The sequence below is a fragment of the Camellia sinensis genome, chromosome 5 (genome assembly GCF_055761805.1).
Source record: "Camellia sinensis isolate YWXY chromosome 5, ASM5576180v1, whole genome shotgun sequence".
Classification (NCBI taxonomy): domain Eukaryota; kingdom Viridiplantae; phylum Streptophyta; class Magnoliopsida; order Ericales; family Theaceae; genus Camellia; species Camellia sinensis.
In genome coordinates, this window is record NC_138965.1 from 127,421,651 (window position 1) to 127,436,864 (window position 15,214).

The window sequence follows — 15,214 nt, forward strand, 5'->3', positions numbered from 1 at the left end:
ATTTGCTTTCTCAGTTGAGCACGTAGCTCCTCAATCTCCAAACTCATCGAGTCGATGACACGATCACAATGGTCCTTCTCAATAAACAGTCGTTGAGATGACTGATAGGTGGGCGACATGACGTTGCTCCGCCATATGGAGGGTCGGACTGTCGTGGTTCATCAGGTTGTCGTTCCCGATAGGGAAGGCCAAACCCTTGTCTTTGGTTCTCTTTATTCCTGGAGTCTTCTCTTCTATCCCAGGTTGCGAGGTTCCTTCAATATCCATCGTCGGAGTTCATCACAAAGAAATCAGAGAACGATTCCCACAGACGACGCCAAATGTGCAGACCAGTTTCCGCAATTGAGTAAAATGAAACTTCGTGGACGAACCCTGGTGCACCGATGGGTGAAGGCCTGCAAAAGGAACAAATAGTTAGGCTGCCCGACCAGGGATTGGTCGGAAACCCCTTCGACGGTCGAGTCAGTACCGGAGTTTGGTAGAGACAAGATAGAGAAGACCAATCTGTTTCTAGAGTCAAGAGATCGCCCCTTTCAAGGAGAGTAAGGTTACCTTTTATAAGGATCGTATGACTTATTTATCAAGCTCCCTCACTCTCCGCCTGGTCCTCAGCCATGATGGTAGCACATCCCTTAATAGAGGGGAACAAGTTCCGTCATTCGCGGGCACTACGTGCCTTTTACTTTACATGGTATTGATTGATCTGTTAGTACTCATGTGTCATTGTAGACACCCCATTTTGACCGACCTTTAGACTCAGACGTCACCAGTTGAGCGCTCAGTGATGTTGCATATTGTGCTCATTCTGAGGTTTTAGAGTCTCGGCCGCGAGCCTTGCCTTCGGACTTTGGGGCTCTTTTGTGCTTTGCCTCGGTTTGCAAACCAGGTTCTGTTTTCTCCGTTTTCTCTTCCCGAAGGGAGGGAGAGGTCTCGTAGACCATCTCTCAGTGGCCGTAGGCTACGTTTCGTGGTCTTAGGCCATTTTTCCCGTTTGGAGCCCGGTTTCCGATTTTCGGAGCCGTCGGTCGTGTGCCTCGGTTCGGGACCGCTTAACTACCTCCGTTTGCTCCGATTTTTGGCACACATCTTATTTCCTCCCTTTAGAGGAACACTATGGCCCGGGAGACCACCTTCGTGGTCATACACCGCTTCCGATGCCTAACAGCCTGTTTTCGGCGCCCCGAACCTTGTTTTGCATCCGTTTTGGCCCCCAAACCTTCGTTTTGTATCCGTTTTGGTCCATTTTTGGTAGGGACCCTATTTTCATTGTTAGGGAGGTGATAGGATGGTGGCCGGCCACCTATTCCCCTGAAAAGCCAATTTTCTCATTTTCTCTCTCCAAAAGCCGATTTTTCTAACGGAAAGCTGGTTTTTCCTACTTTTGAGCCACATTTTCTGGCTTTTCATACCACCATTGTGATTTACTCATCTGGAAGGCCACCTTTCTGGGTAGGCCAACCAGCAATTTTTCTTGAACCTTTTGACCCCTGGTCGGCCGACTAGGGGGACTGGCCGGCCTGCTTATTGCTTTTCCCCTCTTTGAGTGTAATCCAGTTGTGCCAGCTGCAGATCATTTGGTGTATCCTCCATATGGAGGATCTTTGAAGCTTTCAAGAGAAGCTTTGGCCTCTCTTCTATATAAGAGAGGCCCTCCTCTTCATCTCAGCTGGTTAGACACTTTTGCTTAAGGCTCATCGCCTCCCACCTCCATTGTTACTATTCCAAGCTCCAAAACCCTAACTTTCTTGGTCCATTTACACTACAACCCATAGCACCACACCACCATCATCCATTCCAGCCCCTTGGAAGTCATTTGCAGAGGTTGAAAGCTCATTTCCTTAGACCAAAGGCTGCTGGAAAGTTGGGTTACAAGGGTAAGCTCCTATTCTCCCCATTTTTGCATTATTTTGTTCTATATCTTAGCCCCTTTTGCTTACATTTTTGGGCTTCGGCCTGAACTAAAAAATTCTTATTTTAAGCTCATCTTCATGTTTGATTAAGGACTTTCCTCTATTTGAAGTTTCTACTCCCCTTTTGTGCTTTATCCCTCTTTTGGGGCTTATTTTGCATGATATATTAGCCCTGTTTTTGAGCATTTCTAGGCTTCGATCCAAACTTTTAAGTTCCTTATTTTGAGCCCCTCTTCAAATTTGTTGAAGGGCTCTTTACTATTTAAGGCCATATACTGCCCTTTCCCTTTATCTCTCTTTTAGGGCTATTTTTGCATCATATTTTAGCCTTACTTTTGAGCATATTCGAGATTTTCCATAAACTTTAAAGTATCTTTTTTTGAGCCCCTCTTCAACTTTGTTGAAGGGCTCTTTGCTGTTTGAGGCCTTTTGCTGCCTTGTTTGTTCAATCTCTCTTTTAGGGCTATTTTTGCATGATACATTAGCCTTATTTGTGAGCCATTTTAGACCTCGACCTAAACTGAAAAAAATCTTGTTTTGATATCATCTTTATGTTTGATTAAGGTCTATTCTCTGTTTGGGGTCATCTTCCCCTCTGCATGCTTCATTCCTTCATGATTAAGGCTATGCATTAGAGCACTTGCATTGGCCATGGTTTGGCCTCTTAGCCACTGAAATCTAGTAGATTTTCAGTGCCTTTGACGCATTTTTGAGGGCCAAAATTAGAGGGGGGGTGACCCCCTCTCTCCTTGTCTTGTTTGGGGATCTTTTGGGCCTTCCAAAGGGACCCTATTCTGCATGCATCGAAGTCATGTTTCAGGCCTCATTCTGTGAGTTTTGGGGTCTGCCTTGGCTCTGTCCAAAGCCCTTTTGGCCATATTTTATACCTACAATGCATGTGTAGAGCAATCCCATCCAAGGCTCTTCAAAGGAGCCTTTCTTTGCATGTTTCCTAGACTGATTTTAGGGCCTATTTTGTGAGTTTTAGGGCTTTCATATTTGATTTCTAGAGTTGGTTTTGCCATGCTAAGTGTCTATCTTATATGTGCTTAACAACCCCTTGAATGGCCTTCCAAAGAAGCCCCTCATTTTTGCATGTATTGGCTGCATTTCAGTGATTATTTGGGCATATTTTGGCATGTTTTGTTCAATGTTTTTGGCTGGTTTGGTGAGTTCTCATTTGCTTCATATACATGCCATATAAACCATGTTTGCTAGTCAATGTTGCATGCTATTTTAGTCTATCATTTTAGTATCTTTTGGCCATGCTCTAAACTAGAAATATGCTTGTTTTGGGACTGCCTTGGCTCTGTCTTTAGACTTCATGATCAAATAATGCTTGCTTTGTATACTTGTGGTTCAATGCATGTGCCTAGTATTGAGTTTCGGGGCTTATTCCATGCATCGGGTGCCATATTTCCATGTTTCGAGACCATTTAGCATTATGTTTCAATGCTGAAAATTACATGTTTGAATGCCATGCTTCATCCTTGCCATGTTTGGTAGAGTGGCATTCAATGCCTTAGGTTCGGTCCTCGGTTTACGTGCATGTGTGTGCGCATTTCGGTTGTCTCATTTTCATCTTATGGCCACTGATGTGAGTGTGGCAAAGGTCCACTCATGTTGGTGTAAGTCCATTATGCATTGCGTATGCCTTTTCAATTCATAGCATTGCGTATACTAGGTTACATGTTAGAGCATTGTGTATGCCATGTTACATCGAGCATTGTGTATGCCATTTCATAGCATTGTGTATGCTAGGTTGTATGTTAGTCGCATTGTGTATGCCATCTCATTTGCATCATGTTTGGGATAAGAGTTAGCCCAAGCATGGGAAACGAGGTACGTTTCGTACTCCGAGTGACGGAACGTGTCTCAATTCCCTGTCGCCGACACTCCGGATTACCCATGATGGAGTTTAGGTCTTGTTGTGTTTTCATGTGCATTCATTTCATATTGAGTCGTGCAATTTGACTCCTCGGCCATCATGCATCGATATACGTGATTGGTGGCACGAGGATCGAGGACTACACTCCCTAAAGAGTAGTCATGCATACATATGTGAAATACTTTGCCATGCCCCTTTGTTGCTCTCTGTTGCAGCAAACCAAAAATCAACCTTCCAGAGCCTTGCACAGCATTCCGGGATTAATTACAAATAGAGGCGAATCGGGGCATCACAATGCATTTCCGCGTCAAGCTTTCATGCATCATTCCACCATTCGGAACAGAGCTGAGGCTGTCCATAGGCTTACAGGCTAGTTTATCGCTTTCCTGATTAATTTGTTAATTAATTAGGGTTTTGTAATATTTAATTATTCATTTCGGACTGTTTTATCATTCGGATTGTATTATTCTTTCGGACCCTCCGAATGAGGGCACAATTGTAATAAGTGTGTGTGTGTGTGTGATGTATGTCTTCCAGCCCCACGTTTTTCACCCTTTTATTTACCAGCTTATGATGGTTAGATTAGGGCATGTTCCAATTAGCATACAGTATGATAGCATGTTTGCATTCATTCATCTGTTTTGCATGCACCAGGCTCGGCGCATCATACTAACTGCATTTGTATTTCAATTTCAAGTTGAATACTTGTTAGTTGTAGCATTTCATATGTCATCTTTAGAATAGCCGAGCCTATCTTAGTTGCATTTTGCATGTGTTGCATTAAGCATTTCTGTATAATTAGGATCATGCATGGATTTCTAACATAGCTTCTGTTTTGGCTTGGTGTACTCGGTAAGTTTTATGCTTTAGCATCCTTGCATGCGTGTGAGTGACTGCCATGATAGCATGCTTACTATGAGGCTAATTGCTTATGTGATATACCTGCCTGAATGCCTGTGGGTGAAGGTTGGGTTATCTGAATTGGAACAATTCATCAATTGTGAGTTTTAAGCCCACTAGATAGTGGCAAATCATCTTGTTTTCTAAGCCCACCTGAGGGTGGCAAATCCACATTTTAGCCTACTTGTGAGTAGCAAACCGTTTTCAAAACAAACATGAGATGTTTCGTTCCAATTTAGGCGATCCAGTCTATACTTGTATGCTATGCGCATCACATAGTAAATCTAGGCTAATAACTAGAATAAGAACGCATAATGTTTTCAAAACTAGATATCACGATTAGTAGAGGCCGATCTTTGATCGGGCGAGCGGGGCTGCTCACAAAGTGACCTTCCCCAATCGTACCCAAATTCCCGAGCCAAGGCAACTTTCGTGATGACGGACACGTGACCTTAGGCAACGAGTCAGGGTTTCCTAAATTTTTCGAATTAAAATATTTAGGTGGTGACTCTGTATCTGGCAAAGCAGTCCATGTTTGGCACTTCTTTCAGAAAAATCTGTTTTCAAACACGATTTGCCAGATTTGGACTCTTTGATGATTTCATCGGTCTTGCATTGCACTCTGCGAGATTAGATACAGGACCGTGACATTGAGTCCTGAACTGTAGTGAGCCCAATGAACAAAACGGGGGGGATTTCCTCCCGGGACGTTCGGGGACATCTACAGTTTCTGGCGACTCTGCTGGGGATTTACAGAACTTGACTCGAACTCATGATGTCTTGTTTTGATTACACTTGTGTGTTTCTTTGCATTGCATTTACATTGGTGCGCCTAGGACACCGTGTTTGCCATCTGCTATTCCTGAACGGTTTGCCGGAGGCTCGCTTCGAGAAGCAGGCCATAAGGCTGACCAGTTACAGGCTCTGCCAGTATGGGAGCACAAACCCCGGTTTTACCGGGGCACCCCTTTTTGACCATTCGACCTAGTGCATATTTGGAATCCATAGTGACTATTCTAAACTAGGACAGGTCGCTTACCCGTTTGTAGGTTGTTTGAAACCGCTGCATGCGTAGTGAAACCCTAGTTTCTGACAAAATAGGACAGGGAAACCTTACCCCAACATAGGGGTGTTTTGGCTCTTACTTGTTTGTTATGTGCTTTTAGAGTGCGTCTCTATATGAATGCATGTATCAGTTTGCAAGTTTGGGCATCAGGCCTGCAGGCACCAGTTCGGTGTTTCTGGGTATCAGGCCTGTGGGCGACAGTTCAGTATTTTCAAAATCAGCTATCAGCGGGTATCAGATTCAGCTTCGGGGAGTAGTGATTTGGGAATAATGATCAGTCTTTGAGAACAGTGTACCAATTGCGTGTTAATTATACCCGACTGTGTGTTGTGTTTATTTACGTCGTTATGCTGTCCATTTGTCTGCTCGTTTATTTCCTTATTATTGCTTTATTTATCTTTTTGCTAGGTAGTTTAGCACAATTGCTCCAGACCAAGCAGATATTCCCAGAGCACTCTGGATAAGAGGTCGCCGACTCAATCGATCTGAGGATCTGGTCGACGGACAACCAGTGTTCCACTCTCTACCCCCGGTTATCAGACAAAGGTCGAAAAGGCGCAGTGTATCTGAGCAGAGGTTGCCAGAGCAGCAAATTACCCCATCAGTGGACGGTCGGATTGAGATCCCAATTGTTGCTATAGAGATAGACCTGCCAGTAGTTCAGACAGATCAGTGCAGTATGGCGGGACTGACAGGAGTTGAGGAAATGATGCGTCATATGCAAGACACCATGAGAGCCATGCAGCAGGATGTTGTTCACCGAGATGAGTTTGCCAAACAACAGGCTGAGATCATGGCCCAGCAGGCAGAGTTAATTTCCAGGTTACAACAACAAACTGGGGCATCTGCTTCACACCCAGTTCCTCCCCCACCAGGAATCCCGGCACCCAAAGAGGCACCAAATGTCCAGGAAGATACGGACATACCAACGGGGCCAACTCCGCCCCCAATTCTGCCTCAGCTATCTAAGGCTCCCACGTCTGTCAATCAACCGGACTCTCCCTTCGAGTTCGAGGTAGACCATACAGCACTGAAATTGAGCAAGCTTAAGAAGTTGTTCAAGAAGTCCCAAGGGGTAAAGGCTATCCCGAATATCGAGGACGGATATACCGACGTGGCTGTGACGCTGCCGGATGGGTTTAAAATGCCGCAAATTGATCGTTTCGACGGATCGGTGGACCCCATGGTGCATCTCCGACTATTTTCAGATATACTACGGCCAATAGGCCTCACCAGACCACAAAAGCTTTCACTATTTGGCCGAACCCTGTCAGGTGTGGCCGCTATCTGGTATGCGAAGTTAGAGGATGATGTCAAACGGAGTTGGGATGAAATGGCCGAGGCCTTTGTCGCGCAATACTCTTACAATACCCAAATCGAGATTACGACCTGAGATCTCGAAACAACAAGGCAGAAGCCTAAGGAGAGCTTCTCGGATTTCGTAACTCAGTGGAGGGAGAAGGCTTCGATGATGACCCTGAGGCCTACCGACAAAGACCAAATCAGGATGATTGTGCGCAATCTCCAGCCAAAACTGATGCAAAAAATGATTATGCTCCCCTTTTCTACTTTTTCAAATCTACATGAAATGGGGGTACAAATTGGAGATGCAATGAAACAGGGTCTGATTGACCAAGATAGAGACCAATCCCGAAGAACTTTCAACCGCAACAACAACACAGGCACCAACAATGCCACAAATGTCAAAGCTTCAGAAGTAAGCGTGGTCACCACCATTCCCCCTCCCCTTCCAAGACCCATGGCAGCTACACCTTTCTCTGGCGCATCCGGAAGTAACACACAAACCACTCGATTCCAACCCAGAGGCCAAAGAACCTTCACCCCACTGTATATGCCCCTGTCCAAGGCTCTAGGGGTATTAATCAAGAAAGGACACTTAAAGCCCCTAGAGCTGAGGCCATTGCCAAATCCACTCCCTCCTTCTCATAACCCGGCAAAATACTGCGTATATCACCAACAACACGGTCATGACACTGACCAACGTTATAGATTGCGTCATGAGATTCAAGACCTCATTGACAAGTAGGTGATTGTACCTCCAGAAAAACCCAATGTCACAACAAACCCTCTCCCACCGCACAACCAAGCTCGACCTCCCAAAAGAATCAACTTCATCCAGACTGGGGTCGTGTCTTACGATCCCAGCATATATATCACTCCTTCCCACCTACCTAAGTCGGAGGTGCTCCTTCCTGACTGCACTGACTCTTTGTGCATGTTGGACATCTCCAGAGCCCAACCCGAGCCAATGGTGGTAACTGGCAAAGATAGGACAGAGGAGATTTTAGAGGAGGATGGAATTGTTCAATCAGGGTTTGAGCAGTCTGGGAGTGTCGCTGGGGAAGCCTACGATCCGAGTGATTACATTCTGCCAGCAGGCCGGTTTGAGCCTAATATTGAATTGCCAAAGAGGGCAGAGCTGTGTGTGATCCGAGAAGATGGATTTGAGCAGGGGACAGATGATTTGACGGTTGTAGAAGAGGACTTGGCCAACCTCCAGTTTTTCAACGATCAAGATCCGGGAGACGTGGCAGTCGACTAGTTTGGTTATGAGGAATCGACACAGGCTACTGGATGGCTTAATGACTTGCCAGATGTTGTTGACGAAGCTCAATTAGAGCAGGGCCCAGCAGGGGCGAGCATATCAGTGGTGGCCGGAAGGGCCGAAAGTCAGAATGAATCGCCGGAGAGCACCGGTGCTAAGAATTCCGCTCGAGACTTGGGCATTATAAATGCGGGAATTGTTGAACAACCAGCTGTACTGACGCAGCTGGAACAAGAAAGGTTTGAGGATACCGAGAGAATTAGGAAAGCTAAGGGCCCTGAGGGGACTGAAAGTGCTGTGTGCATGAAGATAGAGAATGCTGCGAGCATGTGGACGGAGAGTACTGCGAGTGCAATTGAACCGGAGCCAGACAGGTGTTTGTTGGCTGCCGACGGAATGTAGTGGGAAGACGATGATTTATGTCTTGCCCACACGGATGAGGATTGGGGGAGTAATTAGCTAGATGATACCTGGTATATTGGTGAGGTCGATCATATGACGAGAAGCGGACGGTATTTCAAGCCCCCACACCTAGACCAACCAGAGGCATCTGGGAAAGATAAGGAAGCTGAGAGACAAAAAGAGAAGCAAATCGAAGAAGAGGCTGTACTAAAGCAGTTAAAGAAGATACAAGCAGACATCTTCATCTGGGGACTGCTTATGGCATCGCGAGTGCATCGACAAGCTGTCTTATCAGCCATGGACAAGGCCAAGCTCTCTATAGACACCACGCCCGAACAGCTGGTAGACTTAGTTTTTCCAGGAGGAGCTACCCTGATGTTGACATTTTCTGACAAAGAACTGCCACCTGAGGATGCTAACCACAACAAGCCACTCTACATCTCCATGGAGTGCAGAAATAAATGGATGCCCATGGTGCTTGTCGACACAGGGTCCGCCATCAATGTATGTCCAGCGAGGACTGCCTATGCAATTGGCTTGAAGACCGCGGACTTTGTGCCAACAGCCCAGGTGATTCGAGCATACGACAATACAAGCAGAGAAGTCATGGAGACAGCGAAAATTCAGACCAAGGTTGGGCCAGGGCAGCATGAAATTGACTTTCACATCCTAGAGGTTCTCGCCACTTTCAATCTGCTTTTGGGGCGGCCGTGGCTGCATCAAGTGAAGGCAGTTTCTTCTACCTTGCATCAAATGGTGAAATACCCCCATAGAAAGGGAATAGCCATTATTTTTGGGAATTCATCGATCCATCCACCGCCTGAAGTATCTACGCCAGTTTTGGAAATTGAGCACGGTATGGAGGATGTGTTCTTATCCGGTTTTACGCTAGCTGAGGCCCGGGTCATGCAGAATATCTTAGTTGTTAATGAGGAGGTGTATGTCAGTGCTCAATCGGCATACCTCATGAACAAGCTTCAACATATCCCCGGGATGGGATTGGGAAAGAGCGGCCAAAAGGGCGTCGCAGCATCGGCCGAGGTGCCACATAACCCACATACCTTTGGTTTGGGTTATCTGCCCACCAAAGAGGATTAGATAAGGAAGGGTAAGAAGATGGCTGGGAGAGCCAGAGCGAAGAAGGCGAGGAAGCCTTTTGACTTAATGCACCGGCCCATTCAGGGTACCCTAAACGGACGCTTCGTCCGGGAGGGGGAGGACCTTCTGTTCTGTGGCTTCCCAAAGCCGTGGCTGAACGCGGAGAGGAAGCGCGTGCCGAGGTTTGAGATCTTCTTTGACCTGCAGTTACTCAGAGATAACGTTGCCGAAGAGCAGACAGACCCACTAGCTGAGGTTGAGCAAAGTAAGAAAGTGGAGTTTGAGGACGCCGAAAGTGAAACGGGGCCAGTGCTAGCATGTCTACTTTTAGATCCTCCGATCGAACAGAAGTGCTTGGGGGATAACTTCTCGGTATGCGTGATAGGGAATGAAACGGCTGCGGGCCTACTAGCAAACATTTTGGATGCATCTATCGCACCCTCTCTCATTTGGCAGTATGAAGAGGGATTTTTGTCCAGCAGCACCAGGTCAGGTAGTGAGCCGGAATCTGATTCCACCGAATCTTGTGAGTCGGAATCAGGTTCCAGCTCGACTGAGTCTGAGTCTGGTAATCTTGGGGATGATAACCCGGATGCCACAGTCTTGTCCAGGTCGTCTTTTTCTTTCTCTTTTGAGTCTGTTGTAACCGAGGAATCGGACGATTTGGATGTGCTTAATGAGAATCAAGTAACTGTGGTTTCTGAGTACTTTTCTGTGCCCTTGATTTATTGCATTAATTCAAACTTTCAAAATTTTGATGAAAACGACGAGGAAGAAATTCCTCTGCTTTTGCAACGCTTAATTGAACAAGAGCAGGAAAGATTTGTTAAACCCTTAATGGATGAAATCACTACCGTGAATGTCGGTACTGAGGAGGGCCCGCGGCTGGTCCAGATCGGGTCCACGTTGTCTTCGGAGGAACGCGAGCGCTTAGTCGCTTTATTAAAAGATTTCAAAAAAAATTTCGCGTGGTCCTACGAAGACATACCTGGAATCGATCCTAAGATTGTACAGCACCGGATCCCTCTTGACCCCGAGGCCCGACCCGTTAAGCAAAAACTCAGAAGGATCCGCCCGGACTGGGCTCTCAAGATTAAGGAAGAAGTCACCAAGCAAATTGATGCAAGTTTCCTGCAGGTATCCGAATACCCGACTTGGTTGGCCAACATTGTTCCAGTGCCGAAGAAGGATGGTAGGATCCGAGTATGTATGGATTTTAGGGATTTGAACATGAGCTAGTCCGAATGACGACTTTCCCTTGCCGCACATTGATGAGTTAGTGGACTTCACAACGGGGCATGCTTTGCTTTCGTTTATGGATGGCTTCTCAGGCTACAATCAGATAGTGATGGCACCTGAAGACAGAGAAAAGACTATCTTCACCACCCCGTGGGGAACCTACTGCTACAGAGTAATGCCGTTTGGGCTGAAGAACACTGGAGCTACATATCAACGGGCCGCGACCACAATATTACATGACATGATCCACAAAGAGGTTGAGGTGTATGTGGACGACATGATTGTCAAGTCCAAGGAAAGAGAGGGCCACTACACCGCCTTGCAAAAGTTCTTTCAAAGGATTAGAGAATTCCGGTTGCGGCTGAATCCTCAGAAGTGTACGTTCAGTGTTACAGCAGGGAAAATGCTGGGGTTTCTCATTACACAAAGGGGTATCGAAGTCGACCCTTCCAAAATCAAGGCCATCCTAGAAATGCCACCACCAAGGACTAAAAAGGAGGTACGAGGCTTTCTGGGTAAAGTGCAATTCATAAGATGGTTTATCTCAAAATTAACCTTGACTTGTGAACCACTTTTTGGTCTCCTGAAGAAAGGAAAGAAATTCTAGTGGGACGGCCGATGCCAAGCTGCTTTTGAAAAGATCAAGGAATATTTACAGAACCCACCTGTGTTGTCACCACCAGAACCGAGAAGAGCGTTGATATTGTACCTCTCGATAACTGAGACCACAATGGGCTGCATGCTCGCGCAAGAATCAGAAGACAAAGTGGAAAGGGCTATCTACTATTTGACCAAGAAGATGCTGGAGTATGAGACTCGCTACACACCATTAGAGAAGGCTTGCTTAGCCTTGGTATGGGCTACCAGGAAGCTGCGACACTACCTGTTAGCTCACTCTGTAATGTTGGTTTCGAGATTAGATCCCATCAAATATCTCTTCGAGAAACCGACACTTACGGGTAGACTAGCTCTTTGGTTGTTGTTGCTTTCCGAATTTGATCTAAAATATGTGACGCGCAAGTCGGTCAAGGGAAGAGCAGTAGTAAAATTCTTAGCCGACCATCCAGTGGAAGGGGGTGAAGCAGTTGAGTACTTATTCCCAGATGAGGCCATTTTGCATATCGACAACGAGTTTTGGACGATGTATTTCGACGGAGTGTCCAACCAGTATGGGTATGGAATAGGAGTGTTGCTGATAGCACCCGACAATTCCCGTATCCCTCTAGCCTTCAAGCTCTGGTTCAAAGTCTCGAACAACAAACCAGAGTATGAGGCATGCATTGCCGGTCTAGAAGCAGCCTTAGAACTAGGGGCAAAACGGTTAGACGTCATCGGGGACTCAAACCTTGTTGCGAAAGGAGATTAGAAAGTCAAAGAAGAAAAGATGTTAATGTATCATTAGGCCCTGGACTTGTTAATTCCTCGATTTGAGAAGCTAAACTTCGCTCATCTAGCAAGAGAGAACAACAGGTTCGCAGATTCACTAGCAACTCTATCTTCCATGATAGACATCCCGTTTGGAGTCTGGATGCGTCCAGTCATTATTGACCAGAAGTTTGCACCGGCTTACGAGTCAATTGCTACTATAGACGAGGTTCAAGATAAGAACCCCTGGTATTACGACATTTGGAACTTCTTAGAGAAAGAGGCGTATCCACCAGGGGCAAATGCCAAGGATAAAAGGGCAATCAAAAGAATGGTCGTTCAATTCATTATCTGCGGAGGTAAATTGTACAAGAGAGGTCATCTGGGAATGCATAAGTTGCGTGTTGAAGATGAAGAATCAAAACGCCTGATGGAGGCCATCCATGGAGGAGAATGTGGAGCACATATGAACGGGGTAATGCTGGCATGGAAGATCCTCAGACAGGGTTATTACTGGTCCACCATGGAGGAGGATTGTATCGGCTTTGTTCGGCGATGCCACAAATGTCAGATCCATGCAAACCGCATGAACATCCCGCCGTCGAAGTTATACAATATGACTTCACCATGGCCATTTTCAGTTTGGGGAATCGATGTGATCGAGGCTGTCACTCCGAAGGGGTCTAACGGGCATGAATTCATTCTGGTCGCAATAGATTATTTTACGAAATGGGTTGAGGCCCAATCCTATGCGGTGTTGAAGGCTTCTCATGTTGCAAAGTTCATCAGGAACAACATCATCTGTCGTTATGGGGTCCCAAACGAGGTCATTTCAGATAATGGTTCCCATTTCAAGAATGAAGTGATTGATTTGTTAGATAAATACAACGTGGCTTTTCATAAGTCATCCACATACCGGCCGCAAACCAATGGAGCGGTTGAGGCCGCCAACAAGAATATCAAACACATATTGCAGAAAATGGTGGAAACCTACCGGGATTGGCCAGACAAGCTGCCGTTTGCTCTGTGAGGGTACCGAACTTCAATTAGAACTTCTACTGGGGCGACTCTGTATTCATTAGTTTATGGGATGAAGGTCATTCTACCTATTGAGGTTCCGTCTTTGCGAGTGCTGGCTGAGTGTCAGATAGCCGAAGCAGATTGGCAACAAAACAGATTTGAAGAACTCATGCTTTTTGATGAGCGCAGGCTGAAAGAACTGTACCATGTTCAAGGCTATCAGCGCAGAATTGCCCGGGCTTTCAACAAGAAAGTTAAGTCCAGGAATCTAAAAGAAGGAGATTTGGTGCTCAAAGACAACCAAGCTCCCATCCACGACCCAAGGGGCAAGTTCAGACCCAATTGGACTGGTCCCTACATCATCAAGTCAATCTGGTCAGGTGGAGCTGTGGTTCTAATGGACCTAGATGGCTTGAAGTTCTCGCAACCGATCAACATGGACAAGTTAAAGAAATATTACCCCTGAGAGGCTCGCTAGGCCGAAAACCCGCAAAGGGCGACCTAGGCAAAAGTTAGAGCATTGAGAAATTGGAAAATATAAAAATTGAGCTCGCAAGGTTGAAAACCCGCAAAGGGCGGCCTTGGCAAAAGTTAGAGCGTAAAAGGAGAGTGAAAATACTCGAGTGAACCTAAGCCTGAACTACGTAAGGCTTGATTCCCATCTTTAGGATACGTAGGCAACTTCATCCTGAAGTTCAGCCATAAACTTTTCCCCGATCAACTTTATCCATTTGATCATCTCGGCATCTTTGTCTATTCAGCATTCAAGAGTTCGGTTATGATCTCCGGTGCAGTGCTCTTCAGACTAGGGGCAACTTTCCGTTGCTGTGTTGTGCCGCGGTACTCATCAGACTAGGGGCAACTTTCCAGTTGCTGGGATCCGGGGTTGTGCATCTCAGTGACAGATCTCAGGCATGTCCAGTTCTGATTCCATATCGAAAATGGTTTTGAAAAGTTTTAATAAAAGTTGACTTTGTTCAAAATTAATCTTTTTACAACTTAGACCATTTTTGGACCAAAACGAAAAATTTTCAGTACCCACAACCTTCAATTTCATTGATTTCAATACAGAGTTCTCCTGCTCTTGCATACAAATTGAAGTTGCTTTTTTATTACATTCATAAGGAAAACTCGAAAGTACTAATAAAGCAATAAATCTGGGGCATAGCTAAGTCAGGTATTCCTACGCCCCCTCCCAGAGCTGGTCGAAGCCTCTGATGCCAAAGTAGGCCCTTCCTGTGCCTCTTCATTGAGCCAATCCAAGCACTCATCAGACAAGGTGCAACTGAAAGTGGGAGCAGGGGCCAGGAGCTCTCTAGTCCTCCATGCTGTGGCATACTGGACAAGCTGTGCGCCTCGAACCGGGAATGTGGCAGGATACTCTATCCCCTCTGGCGGGCAAGTCTGATCATGGCCGAACTGGCGCCGGAACCAGAACGGAAAGTAGAACACACAGTGAGTCAGACCAATCAACTGGATCCCGGTCTGCCGGGACATGCTATAGCTCATTGCCGGGAGATTGAGCCAAGGACAGCGTCAAGCAATGCGATCTGCAGACAAATTGCACATCCAGTCGAACCACTATCCCTCATCAAGGGCATCGACTAGTCGTTGTCGGAAGAAGTAGCTGCGAGCTGAGTAGGCTGGGCAAGGGTCCACAACCTGCAATTTATCCATCAACCATACCTGGAGAGGGATGAAAAATGAGAGAATAAAGAATAGAGAGATGTACGATGCGAGAAAAGTAAGAAAAGGGGTTT